We start from the raw sequence: 12,613 nt of genomic DNA, 5'->3' as shown, positions 1-12,613 counted from the left end.
ACAAACAGAAAAAAACCAGACTCTTACCTCTAGAGAACAAACTGATGGTTACCAGGTGGGGGGGGGTGGGTAAAATAGGAGAAGGGGATTAAGAATACACTTATCCTGATGAGCACTGTGTACTGTACAGAATTGTTGAATCATTCTTTTGCACACCTGAAACTAATATATGACACTGTTTGTTAATTACATTGCATGTTTAAAAATGAAACAAACAAACAAACATGTCATGAAAATGAAAACACCAACTTGAAAAGATACGGGCACCCCTATGTTTATTGCAGCATTATTTACAATAATCAAGATACGGAAGCAGCCCAAGTATCCACTGATAGATGACTAGATAAAGGAGATGTGATATATATATATATATATATATATATATATATATATATGTGTGTGTGTGTGTGTGTATGTACACACACACACACAATGGAATAACTCTCAGCCATAAAAGGCTGAGATCTTGCCATTTGCAACATGGGTACAGACCTAGAGGGCATTATGCTAAGTCAGACAGAGAAAATCCAATACCCTATGACTTCACTTATACGTGAAACCTAAAATCAAAACACACGAAGAAGCAAACAAAACACAGGAACAGACCCATAAATACAGAGAAGAAACTGATGGTTGCCAGACGGGAGGGGGTAGGGGGATGGGCAAAATGGGTGAAGGGGAATGGCGAGACAGACTTCCAGTTACGCAATAAGTCATGGGGATGAAAAATGCAGCATAGGGAATACAGCCAGTGGTACTATAAGAACCCTGTCTGGTGACAGACGGTAGCCACACGTGTAGTGAGCATAGCACACTTGCAGTGTAGACTTGTCCAATCGCTGTGTCCTACACCTGAAACGAATGTAACGTTAGTTACGCAATACTATACTCTACGTGTCCCCTATACTCTAACGAACAAACAAGCAAACAACTAAATAAAACCTAGACTAGGATGCTAATCATCCCCAAAGTCATGCCATTGCTTATGCCACTGTTTTTTTTTTATGTTTTTAATCTACTTTTATGTTTTTACATTTTTATTTATTTATTTATTCATTCATTCATTCTTGAGAGAGAGAGAGAGAGTCAGACAGACAGAACACAAGTGGGTGAGGAGCGGAGAGAGACGGAGACAGAATCAGAAGCAGGTTCCAGGCTCTGAGCTGTCAGCACAGAACCCGATGTGGGGCTTGAATTCATGAGCCTAGAGCTCATGACCGAAGCCGAAATTGGATTCCTAAGGGATTGAGCCACCCAGGCGCCCCACCCCATTAAAAAAAAAATCTGATGTTTAGGAAGACCAGTAGGCATTGTTCCCCAGCTATATTATTCTTACGCTCTTACTGGAAGTTTAGCTCAAAATCCAGGTTTCTTCTAAATTGTTACCATGTGCTGCTGTGACAAAACCACTCACAGCACAAGGCAGTGCCCTAAAAAAGGGTTTGGATTCACGCTTGCTTGGCACATGGACCTTCCTTTTCACCTTTTTTATGTTTAATAGCTTAGAGCCTGTTAATCTGTGTGGGCTCCCGAATATTTTATTTATTTACTTGCCCAAATTCGGGCCACTCAGGCAGCACTGTCAGCTGCTCAATTCATTGCAACAAGGTCTCTGAAAAGGCAGTTTATGGAAAGGACACAAAGACTCTTAAAACAAAGCTGGTTTCTTTGGACCCTAACACAAATACCTGTGTGACCCTGGGCAAGTTACTTAACCTCTCGGAACCTCGGCTTTCTTATGTCTAAAGGAGGCGGTAATAACACCCGACTCACAAATGTATGTAAGGATGAAAGGAGAAGTAATCTCCAGAACCTGGTGCACGGGGAACAAATAACACTTCATTTGGATACTAGCCATGCCCTCAGGAAGGCACATCTTCCAATCCCTCCTCCCATGCCCCTCCTGTATTCAAAAGCCCAGATGAAGTGTATCTTGAATTAGTCACCAGTTTGGAACTCCCTCCCCTCCTTTCCTTGCCACTGAGTTAGATAATCTATATGAGAGTCAGAGTGACTATTTCAGTGACACACACTTGCATTTCACTAATCCCCACTACACGGTCCAGCTTTCGAAGTGTGAAGCACTTTCTCACCCGTTACCTCATTTGATCTTGACAACAGCCCCATGAGAACCCAAGTCCGTGTTGTTTTCCTTCTTTGACAGATGAACAAGCAGAGGGTTAGAGAGGTCAAGCACCTAGTCCTGGGTCACACTTCTAGACTTAGGGCTATGGCTCTGAATTCCATCCATGAGCTTTCTATTATATCAAGCAGCCATGGGATTTTTGCTACATACTTAAAGAGAGACGCTAGGTGCTCTGGAAGAAATAAAACCAGGTACGTAAAGGCTGATGAAGAGTAAGTCAGTTAGTCCGACCCTATCCATCCCATGAAGACCCCACTTGGCCTCTGCCCAGTGTCCCTCTATCCTGAGCACTCCTTTCTCAGCCTCTGGTCACTCAGATCCTCCTGTGATTCAGAGGGTCACTCAAACTTGGGCTTCTCCATAAAGCCTTTGGCCAACAACCCCACCCATTTCTTCAACCAATATTTACTGAACGCCCATCAGTGTGCTCCACTGTCCTTTGGAGTTTCCTTCTAGCAGGGAGAAACAGACAATACCCTGGATAGTAAGTACGAAATGGCTTTGGCGATAATAAATACTACAAAGGGGGGAAAGCAGGGCAGAGAGGCAGCAGGGTGCAGTGTGAGATGGGGTTCTGGGGAAGGTGCCACCAGATAGCTTACACCAAAGACTGACGAGAGGTGAAGGAGAGAACTATTTGGCTATCCGGGGTAAGAGGTACCCGGCAGTGGGAACTGTAGGCACCAAGGCCACGAGCGAGTGCATGCCCGTTGTGTGAGGAATAGCAAGGAGGCTGCCCCTGAAGATGCCACTAGAACAGAGTGAAGGAGGGCAGGGCACTGACAGAGGACAGAGAGGAAAGGGGAGTATGTCATATACACCCCATTGGGCACTGGAAGCTCTTTCTATTCCTCTGGAGGAGATGGAAAACCATTGACGGCTTGGGCAGGATCCCGAGTTTATTGTCACAGAATCCCTCTAGCCTCTCTGTGCCGACGGGCAAGGTAGGAACATAGAGACCATTTAGGGAGCTATTATAATAATCTTGGAGGGAGGTGATGATGGCTTGGACTAGGAAATGGTGAGGAATATTCTGTATGTAATATTCTGTATATAATTTTCTGGTAGTTTGTGGGTTGTGGAGAAAAAGGAAGCAAGCCCGGCTTCATTTTTTTTTTTTTTTTTTTTTTTTTTGGTCTGAACAACTATAACAGATGGAATCGTTATTTACCGAAAAGGGAAAGACCGCAGGTGGAGCAGATTTGAAGGAGTTCGGGGCACATGAGGAACTCGAATTTGGATGGTTCAGTTAGAGCAGCCAAATAGTCAGAAGATGGGGTCTGGTCAGGCGCTGGATTCCTGAGTCTGGAGTCCCAGAGAGAAATCTAAGCCAGAGATAGAAATCCACGAGTTGTCAGCGGTAAGATTTTATTAAAACTGTGGAACTGAATAAGAACCCCAGGGAAGTGAGCGCAGAACAAGAAGTCCGATGGCTGAGCCTTGGGACCCTCCTCAGTTAGAGATCTGGGAGAGGAGGAGAGATGAATGAGGCATGGTCAGGGAAATGGGGGAAAAACCCCTCAGTTATCCTTTCTGTGGGATCCTAACAAGACTTGTCTACCGCTCTTCAACTCTTGGTTTATGTTTCCTCGATGGAGGCCGACGAGAGGCATCTTTAGCGTGAGACTGTCAGTTCTCTACTCCCCACAGGGCTTAGGTTCTAGGAGCCCGCCAGTGAAAACCCAAGTGGTTGTCTTACACTGAATCATTGTATGATTCAGTGTAAGAAACCCAAGGAATCGTCCGGCATTGTGATTTCCCAGCTGTATTCCTTGGAGCAAGTCAAGGAGTTATTTTCTCTCACCATTCAGAACATTATAAAGCTGTGGCCCTCCTTCCCTAGAAGGGCTAATAAAAGCAACGACATCCCGGCAGTCGCCACCTCACCCCTTCTTTCTAAGAAATATTTGTGACTTTCGTCAGGTCTCAGACATGTCAGAAAGCTCCAAGTGCCTGGCTCTGGTCGAGAACAGGGCAGAGGGGCCGAGAAGCCCATTGTACTCAGAGAACCTCGGCCTCATTTGCGACTGATACGAGAAAGGAAGACACCGTGTGCCACATTCCTTCCTCTAAAGACCAGTGAAGGCCCAGCTTCTAGACAGGGTCATAGAGATCATCTAGTCCAGCCACCTCTTAGATGAGGAACTTGGGCCTAGAAAGGCCCCAGGATCTTTGCTCAAAATCACACGGCAAGTGTGTTTGCTCTGAGACTAAGACCTGCTCAGATTCAGACTCTCTTAAATTCTACTAGCGTTTGCTATTTGCCTGAAAACACACCAGGCGCTTTTACGTGTTGCCATTCTTAATCCTCGACACAACCTTTTTTTTTTTTTTTTTAATTTTTTTTCAACGTTTATTTATTTTTGGGACAGAGAGAGAGAGACAGAGCATGAACGGGGGAGGGGCAGAGAGAGAGGGAGACACAGAATCGGAAACAGGCTCCAGGCTCTGAGCCATCAGCCCAGAGCCTGACGCGGGGCTCGAACTCACGGACTGCGAGATCGCGACCTGGCTGAAGTCGGACGCTTAACCGACTGCGCCACCCAGGCGCCCCTCGACACAACCTTGAAGACTAATACTATTATCTCCCTTTTGTAGAGGAGAAAGAACACTGATGCTCAGACAGGACAGTGACGTGTCCAGGGTCACATAGCTGGCTTGTTGGAAGAGTAGGATTGGAGCCCATGTCTGTTTGACTCCGAGTCCAGTGCTCACTCCAGCACATCTGCTGCCTTCCTCAGTGGAGCTCATCTGGCCAGGTTACGCACAGTGTAAGTGGCTGCCCCAAGACCCTGCCCCCCTGCCAACAGGTGAGTCCTCTCCAGCTTGGTGTGTTAGTGAGTAATTTAACGTTGAGCCCAGAGTATGGACTCTGGAACCAACTGCCTGGGTTTGAAGCATGACTCTACCATTTATTAGCTCTGCAACTTTGAGCGATGTACCTTCCCTAAGCCCCACGTTCCTCATCTGTAATATGGAAACAATAATCTACTTATCCCCGGGGAGTTAGGATTAAGTAACATAATATCTGTAAATCACTTAGCACAATGTGTGACATGCATAACTGATGTTTAATCAATGTTAAATGTGATAGTCAATGGGTGACTTTTAAAAAACCCTGGAGCTGTTTTGGAACATACTGTCAAATGCCTCAAAATTCCTTTTTGGAGTATGTCCAGGTGGGGAAGCCAGTTCTAAAATTCAGGCCTGACATGTGTTAGGAGTTTCAACAATATACTCTATCAATCAGGCTTCAACTAGGAAGGATAACCACCACAATGATATGGAATTATAGGAATGAGATTGTATACAACTGATAGAAGACCAAAGGTGTAAAGTGGTAAGTCCTAAAACCCCTTTGAAATACCAATGAAAAAATATTGATAGTGAATATACTCGCATATGTATATAAAAAAGGACTGGAAGGAAACTCACCAAAATGTTCACAGTGGATATTGCTGAACGAGGGAATCACGAGAGGTTTTATTTTTACCTTCACTTATTTGCTTTCTGATTTTGTACACTACACTGATATTCAAATCAGAAATTATTTGTTAATGTCTATTGCTCATTTCTTTCTTACTTTACCTGACAGCTTTCCCTGCCCCCCTCCTCCCCACCCCCCCGCCCACTAAAAAACAAGGTGGAAGGAGTTAGAATAGACATAGAATAAGAACACAAGGTAGATAATCACCGGATTTGAGTTAGTAAACTCAGTCCTCTGGACTCTGGAGTCTGAGAGTCATGAACAAAAGGTATTACCAAGTGAGAGCTTGAATATCTATCTATCTATCTATCTATCTATCTATCTATCTATCTATCATCTCCATCTCCAGCATGGTTGTGCTATGGAACAGGCACTCAACTGGGCTGGAGTCCTGGCCCATCTCAGGGACTGACTGGGTCTTATACTCCTCGTCTCGCTTTTCTCCTTTCTAAAATAAGAGCCCTCCATATCAAGGGTTCCCTGTTGTGTCTGCGTGTTTAATTTGCCACTGCTCAAGGTCATTGGCAGAGGGAAGGATTGGGTTGGATGCTAGGTGATCGCAGTGAGACCCCTAAATACCATGGGGAAGAGGGGCAACTCCTCTGCTTGCACCATCCTGCCAAGAGAGAGGCAAATTAAAGACGAGAAACTTGGGCATCCTTTGACATTCTTGGTTAAGCAGGTTTAGACCAGAATCTGATAGTCTAGACAGAATCCTAGAATGTCAGGCCTGGAAGTGTCACAGACCATGCAGTTCAACTCCCCTTTTGAGAGATGGAGGTGCTGACACTCACAAAGTCAAATCACTCATCTGAGACCACACAGAGCCTGGAGAGAAGCAGAGACTTCACAATCCCAGACAAGTATGCCTTCCACCATATCTTGATCTCTCTGAGGTCTCATCCATGGTTGATTTTATGATGCTAATAATGAGTGAGAGAGGAAGAGAGAGGGGAAGAGGGAGTCCTCAAATCTCAGTCTTTTTGGTAGGAACTAGAAAACAACAAATTGGTTAGTTTTCTTTAAGATCCTGGACTTTCAACAGTAGTAGACCTAGCTTCTGATCAGGGGTCACTATTTCTTCTCCCAGGATTCCAGAGGCGATCCAGGTGGTCATCAGTCTAGACTCTGCTGGACAAAGCTTATGGGCAGAGCCAAAGGCTTATTGTGTGTTCCATATCTCACCTTCTCATTGATAACAGATATGCACTTGTCTAAAGTTACTACCTGGATCTCAACAGAAACCTCCTAGCCAGTCATTGCTCCCAGACAACCTTCCTACCAGTCAACTCACACATAGCTGGCCATTCAGCTAAGACAAGTAATGAGCCAAGAAAAAACAAAAAGAGAGTGTGGTTTTGCTATACAGGATTTTACTACTGGCATTAGTCAAGTAATTGTGGGCCAGTGATTTTTCAAAGCAGCCTTAACAAATCATCCTTTTCCTTGATATTCAGACACTGTGCAGAGAAAGAAAGATGAGAGTATTATCTTCTCAAAGTTTCATTTTCTTAGTCCTTTGAGTAACACCATAGACCCAACTCTCGAGTCTAAAGACTTAATCTTAAAAGATTCTTGTGTGGGAAGAGGCAGCAAGGTGTACAAAAAAAAAAAAAAAAAAAAAAGGAAAAAAACCATGATGAGCCTGAAGTCAGAAAAATGATTCTGTTTGGGTGCTTGTCTATCAGGTGTATGACCCTGGGCAAGGAAGGAATTTCCGTTTCTGACCTTGATTTTCTCCATGAAAAACCGGGATATTGTCCATACTTGTCCTCTTAAACCCTACCGTGTTGTTCATAGGATCAACACAGTGGATATGAAAATGTTTGGATATTGGGGCACCCGGGGGCTCAGTCAGTTAAGCATCTGACTCTTGACTTCAGCTCAGGTCATGATCTCATGGTTTCGTGGGATTGAGCCCCAGGTTGGGCTCTGCACTGATAGCAAGGAGTCTGCTTGAGACTTTTTCCTTCCATCTCTGCTTGTCCCCACATCCCTTGTGTACATGCTCGCTCCAGACAAACAAGCAGACAAACAAACATTAAAAAAAATATTTGGATATTGCTATTTTCATTAAGTGTGGTTTTCGTGTTAGCTTTCAATAATAGCATTAGACCTCTCTACATAATGAAGTTGGTCTCTGGGTATCAAACGCTTATATTTCTGAATGGATTTGGAAAAGAAGGGAGAAGAAGCAAAAAAAGAAACATCACTCTTTTCCTGGAAAGCTCTCTTGTTGAATCCTCTTCTTGGAGTGAAAAATCCCAGCCACACTGTAGGGAACAGCACAGGCTTCTCTTTGATGTCACCACCCACCCAATGGCCAGGATCACTTCCCCTTCTTTCACGAGCGGACTCAAAACCCTTATGTGTGGGCTCCTCTGGTGACCACGTTAAACATTCAAATCCCCTGCTTGAACATGTACCATTACCTAAACAACCGCAAGGAAGACAGAGGCGAAGGAAGAGGAGAGAGGGCAGAAAGAGAAAGTTAGGACTGTACTCTTTGGAAGGAGCATGGTTAACGAGACTTATATTTTAGTGTAGAGCCAAATAGTTTTCTTCAAACAAAGAAGGTCACAGCAATCTCAGACAGGAGCAGACAGGAGGAGAAACATGAGCCTTGCTTTCCAACTAATGGCGTAACCACCCATTTGTGGTTCTTTAGAGAGAATGCTGGGATGAGCCAGGTCTTTAACACCCTGCCCTGCAATAACAAAAGCATGGACCCGGCCTTTCAGGTACAATCCTTCTAGGGATGGGCCTACCTCCCCCGGAGCCTTGGGTTCTTCTCTCTGAAGCCAGGATGAGTCCTGAAAACATTCTTAACCCTTCGGATCCACACACACCAAGCTGCTATGCCTACCAGCGTTGGATAGCACTATTCCTTAACCCAGTCAGCAAATCAACACAAACCCCCGGTGAGTGGTGGGAATCAGAGAAGTGAGGGGGTGCGGGTGCCCAGCAAGAGAGTTAAGGTGGGAAACCTCCTCACTAGCTCCTTTACTATGCCATTCTTTAAATCTTGAGTCACTATGCATACCCCACAGTTCAAAATTCCTCCAACTTACCAGATCTGGCCAGACGCTGCCAAGGTTGCCCCTCGAACGACTATGACAGCTTGATACGGTGTTCTCCCAGTTGCATTTCAGATCTTCCCATGTGCCTCCTTTCAAGTGGTCAGTTCCCAGCTGGATCAAGAGAGACCATCCTGGTGTAAGACAAAGCTAGCGATCATTAGCTGGTGTTTAGTCTTGAGCAGTACATGTATAATTGTACTAATCAGTTGATTGATGCAGGTTCAGTTGGGAAATACTAAATTTTAAGGAAGTGCAACCTTTTAACTTCTGAGCTGGAGCAGGCGGTATGCCAAAATGAGAAGGACCGGATTAAATTATAGAACAATGCTTCGAGCGATGGGCACTGAGCGAGGTACAAACTGGGTCTCTGAATTCTCAGAGGATCCAGTGAGAAGTGAGCAGGCAGGTAATTGTCAGGTACCATAACAAATACTGGCAAAGTGATCTTGCCCCCTCCTGTTTGCCAGGTCCAGGTTTGGGCATGTCAGTCACCTCAGCTGAACTTTTTTTTCACAATGCCGTCATCCATATTTAGTTGACCTTTGTTACCCAGAACCCCATGGCTCAGAATCCTGGAATACTGGTGCCTTTAGCATTAGAAGACTCAACTAGCTCATGTGCGGAGTTGGTTTTTTCCTCTTCCTCAACAGGTCTGAACAACTCATTTCTCTCTCTTTTTTGATATAAAGGTAAACCCCAGAATCAGCTCAGAATCAGCCTGGTAAGAGGGAACAGCACCAGAAGAGTCATAAAGTCTGGAGTTCAGGTTCTTTAGAGGTCACTCCATACTTGAGTCTCCAACATAACACACCTAACAAAGTGTCCATTGAACTCCTTCTTTGTTGAACTCCTTCTTTGATAGCTCTAGGCTGGGATCTCTCTGACTCCCAAGGTAGACAATTACATGGTTGGTTAGCTTGAAAAGAGGAATAGTTTAAACTTGGATTTATTTTCTGGTCCAGTTATAGGAAGGGATCCACCACAGCAAGAATGCACTTACCAAAGATATTTGGGGCTGTGTGTGATTGGTGACCTCTGTGGATCCATGACCACAGACAATACCCCAAATCCCAACCCGTATGTAAGGCCTTGGTTAGGACTGTGAACAGACAAAATTGTACACTGCATGTAGTATACCTTTATTGCTAAGACTAGAGAAACGTTTTCAACATTTCCCTGTCATTCTTGGTCACAAGGAAAGGAACTTGACCTGATCTACTTTAACTTTAGCTGTTAAGAGAGCATGTAAAAATCAGGTCACTATCATACCTTTTCAGACACAAGATGAAGGGTCAATCTCTCCCAGCACCTTAGTCATGTCTACAGGTTTTCTTCCCTTTGAACCTCTGCCTGAGTCAGAAAATTAGAGATCTGAATACCTAATACAGTTTTAGAACTAAAAGATTTCCAGATGACTTCCTTATCTTAAAACTAGGAAACTGAGGTCCTGAGAGAGGAGGCAACTGAGCCAAGGTCATAGAGCCCTTCCAAGATGGAGTCAGGACTAAATCACAGGTCTCCCTACATCTAAGTCGAGTGCTCTACTCTTCATTAGCAATGATAATCTGTTCAGTATGCCCAGAGAGTGATGGTCTCTCTAGTGTGATTTGGAGTAGGTACCACAGAAAGTTTTATGGAACAGGAGAATGTGTCAGCCTTCCCTCAACCCATGTAGCAACCTTGTGAAGGATTGCTAACATGCCTTTTAAATATCCGTACACTACAAGCACTGTCTAATTATATCTGTATGCAAATATACCAAACTTATCCCCATCATAAGACCGCTAGTTACGGAGCATCTACTATATATTAGAATGCTCCCCGGGACTCTGTGACATTGGGGTTAAGATGATGGTTTTCCAGGTGAGTAAACTGAGGCTCAGAAGGCAGATGGCCAGTGAGGTAGAGTCAAGATTTGGAGCCCAGTCTTCCTGGCTCCATATCCTGTACCATTTTCACCACAGCCACCACCTTCTGTAGCTTATCTCAAACCCACTCCTGTGCCCCACGCACTGACAAGCCCCATTTGATGTGGCTGCCTCAGGTGTGGAACAAAGTTGAGATGGGTTTTTTTTGTTTGTTTGTTTGTTTGTTTTTTGAGTTCCTTGATTATTCAACTTAGTTATCTCATCAGGCAATTTGGGAAGTATCTCCTGCATTTACTGCTGTGTTCTTCCTATGTAACGCATCTTATCAAAAACATGGCAAAGGAGGACACCAGCATTTGGCAGTAAGTTATGATGTTTGATATGTAAACATAAGTAAATAAATAGAAATAAATAACATTCTGAACGTATTTATTCATTAGTCATAATTTTTAAAACTGTTGTCCTAAAACATGTTTCTATTAAGACAAAGTCTGGAAATCTTTTAAGTGATAACCTCTGAGTTGTCTAGCATATGATTCTTATTCTTTACAACAGAAGTATTGAATTAACAAAAAAGGAAACACCTTATTATCAATGAAGGAAAAAAAATGTATAGGATGAAAATCTTGTACTTTCTTTGGCAACACTTTTGAAGAAGTCAAAAGAGTTGTCTTGCTACTTTTGAATTTATGTCTTTGTAATTAATCTTGGCTATTTAAGAGTTGCCAGTGGGAGGGCCATTGCTTCCCTGATCAAAGCCCATGTAAAATGAGAGATCCATTTTTGGGGTACGATAGAACCAATGGTTGGAAAAAAAACCCAAAAAGACCAGCTGCGAGATTTAACATCAGAACTTTTTTTGCAGTAAAGCTCGATCTGTTTATAATTCTTTGCATAAATAAACAATTGTAACACATATATTTTTAAATGTATTTTTGGATTTTTTAATAGGAAGAAATATATGTATTAAGCTAACGTTTGCTTTAATAAAGAAATGCCTACTTTGTAGGGTAGAGTAACATTTATATACCAAAAATAAGACATGAATTCTGATAGGAGCAAAAGTCTGGTAAAGTAAAAGAAAATGTAACTGTGTGGCTGTAGCAGAATCACTCGATGCTCCTCTTAACGTCTTGTGATAAAGTACACAAATCTGAAAAATCATGATCCATTTGGACTTCTGTTGCAGGAGACAACGATATGGTAGTTTAGAGAAGCCAGGCCCTGGGTTGATGAGGGAACTATTATCTTACAAACAAAGTTTTCACGAGATGCAAGATGTATGGTTTATACTCTTACTTCATACCCAAGTAAAATGTAAGCATCTTCTCTCCCTTCTAGAATTCACTGGGTATTTTTCGCTTTGAAAGTACCAGCATTTAGGGCCAATGATGGAAGCACAGTAAAAATAGCTAACCTTTCGTGAGGGCTTTCTATGAGCCTGGCATTGTTCTATGCACTTTACAACTCGGTGAAAGAGGAATTGTCAGTTTCCCCACTCTTACATGTGCCCAAATGTGCAGAGTTTCTTTCTACACGAAGCGTTCGTTCGGAGTGAGCCAGTGACCCTGAGATCCTGGGCTCTCCTGCCACAAGGCTGCACTGCCTACCTCCAGCCCTGGCCAGTGAACAGGTCCTCCACTCCACACACAGTAGCCCAAGTAGCAAGGGTGAAGTCTACTGTGGTAAGTGTTGGAGCAGGATCTTCGTGGTTTCTGCCACCTCGAGGCGACCATCTTCCTTACCAGACAGACACAGCTTCCTATTTTGATGGGTGAGTCATCCAGTTATCTTCATGATCTTCAGCTGAATTTCCTCTTTAAAGGAAGACTTCTTCATATTCAGCATCAGACTTATCCTCACCAGTCACCTCTGAACGTTATGTTGGTCATTCCCTTCAGTTGTCTTTACTCTGCCAATGCCTGTTTTTAGACTTGGAAAGCACCAGTCGATTCTCATCTTATCAAAATGTAAACACCCAAAGACCGGGACTCATGGCTGACTTATTGTTCATTCCTATACCATCGGCTCA

The 12,613-nt window shown here is 43.6% G+C and overlaps 1 protein-coding gene across 1 annotated transcript in view; it reads right to left on the bottom strand.

The window, feature by feature from the left end:
- Positions 1-12,613, bottom strand: part of BCL6 (BCL6 transcription repressor) — an 88,136-nt gene that overhangs the window by 43,260 nt on the left and 32,263 nt on the right. The window contains exon 2 of the mRNA XM_053221083.1: positions 8,705-8,844. The gene's annotated coding sequence lies outside the window, so the exon portion shown is untranslated. The remainder of the gene's footprint in view (positions 1-8,704; positions 8,845-12,613) is intronic.

This window comes from Acinonyx jubatus, chromosome C2 (assembly GCF_027475565.1).
Source record: "Acinonyx jubatus isolate Ajub_Pintada_27869175 chromosome C2, VMU_Ajub_asm_v1.0, whole genome shotgun sequence".
Classification (NCBI taxonomy): domain Eukaryota; kingdom Metazoa; phylum Chordata; class Mammalia; order Carnivora; family Felidae; genus Acinonyx; species Acinonyx jubatus.
The sequence above is the reverse complement of the archived record's forward strand: the minus strand, read 5'-3'. Positions and strand labels throughout refer to the sequence as shown.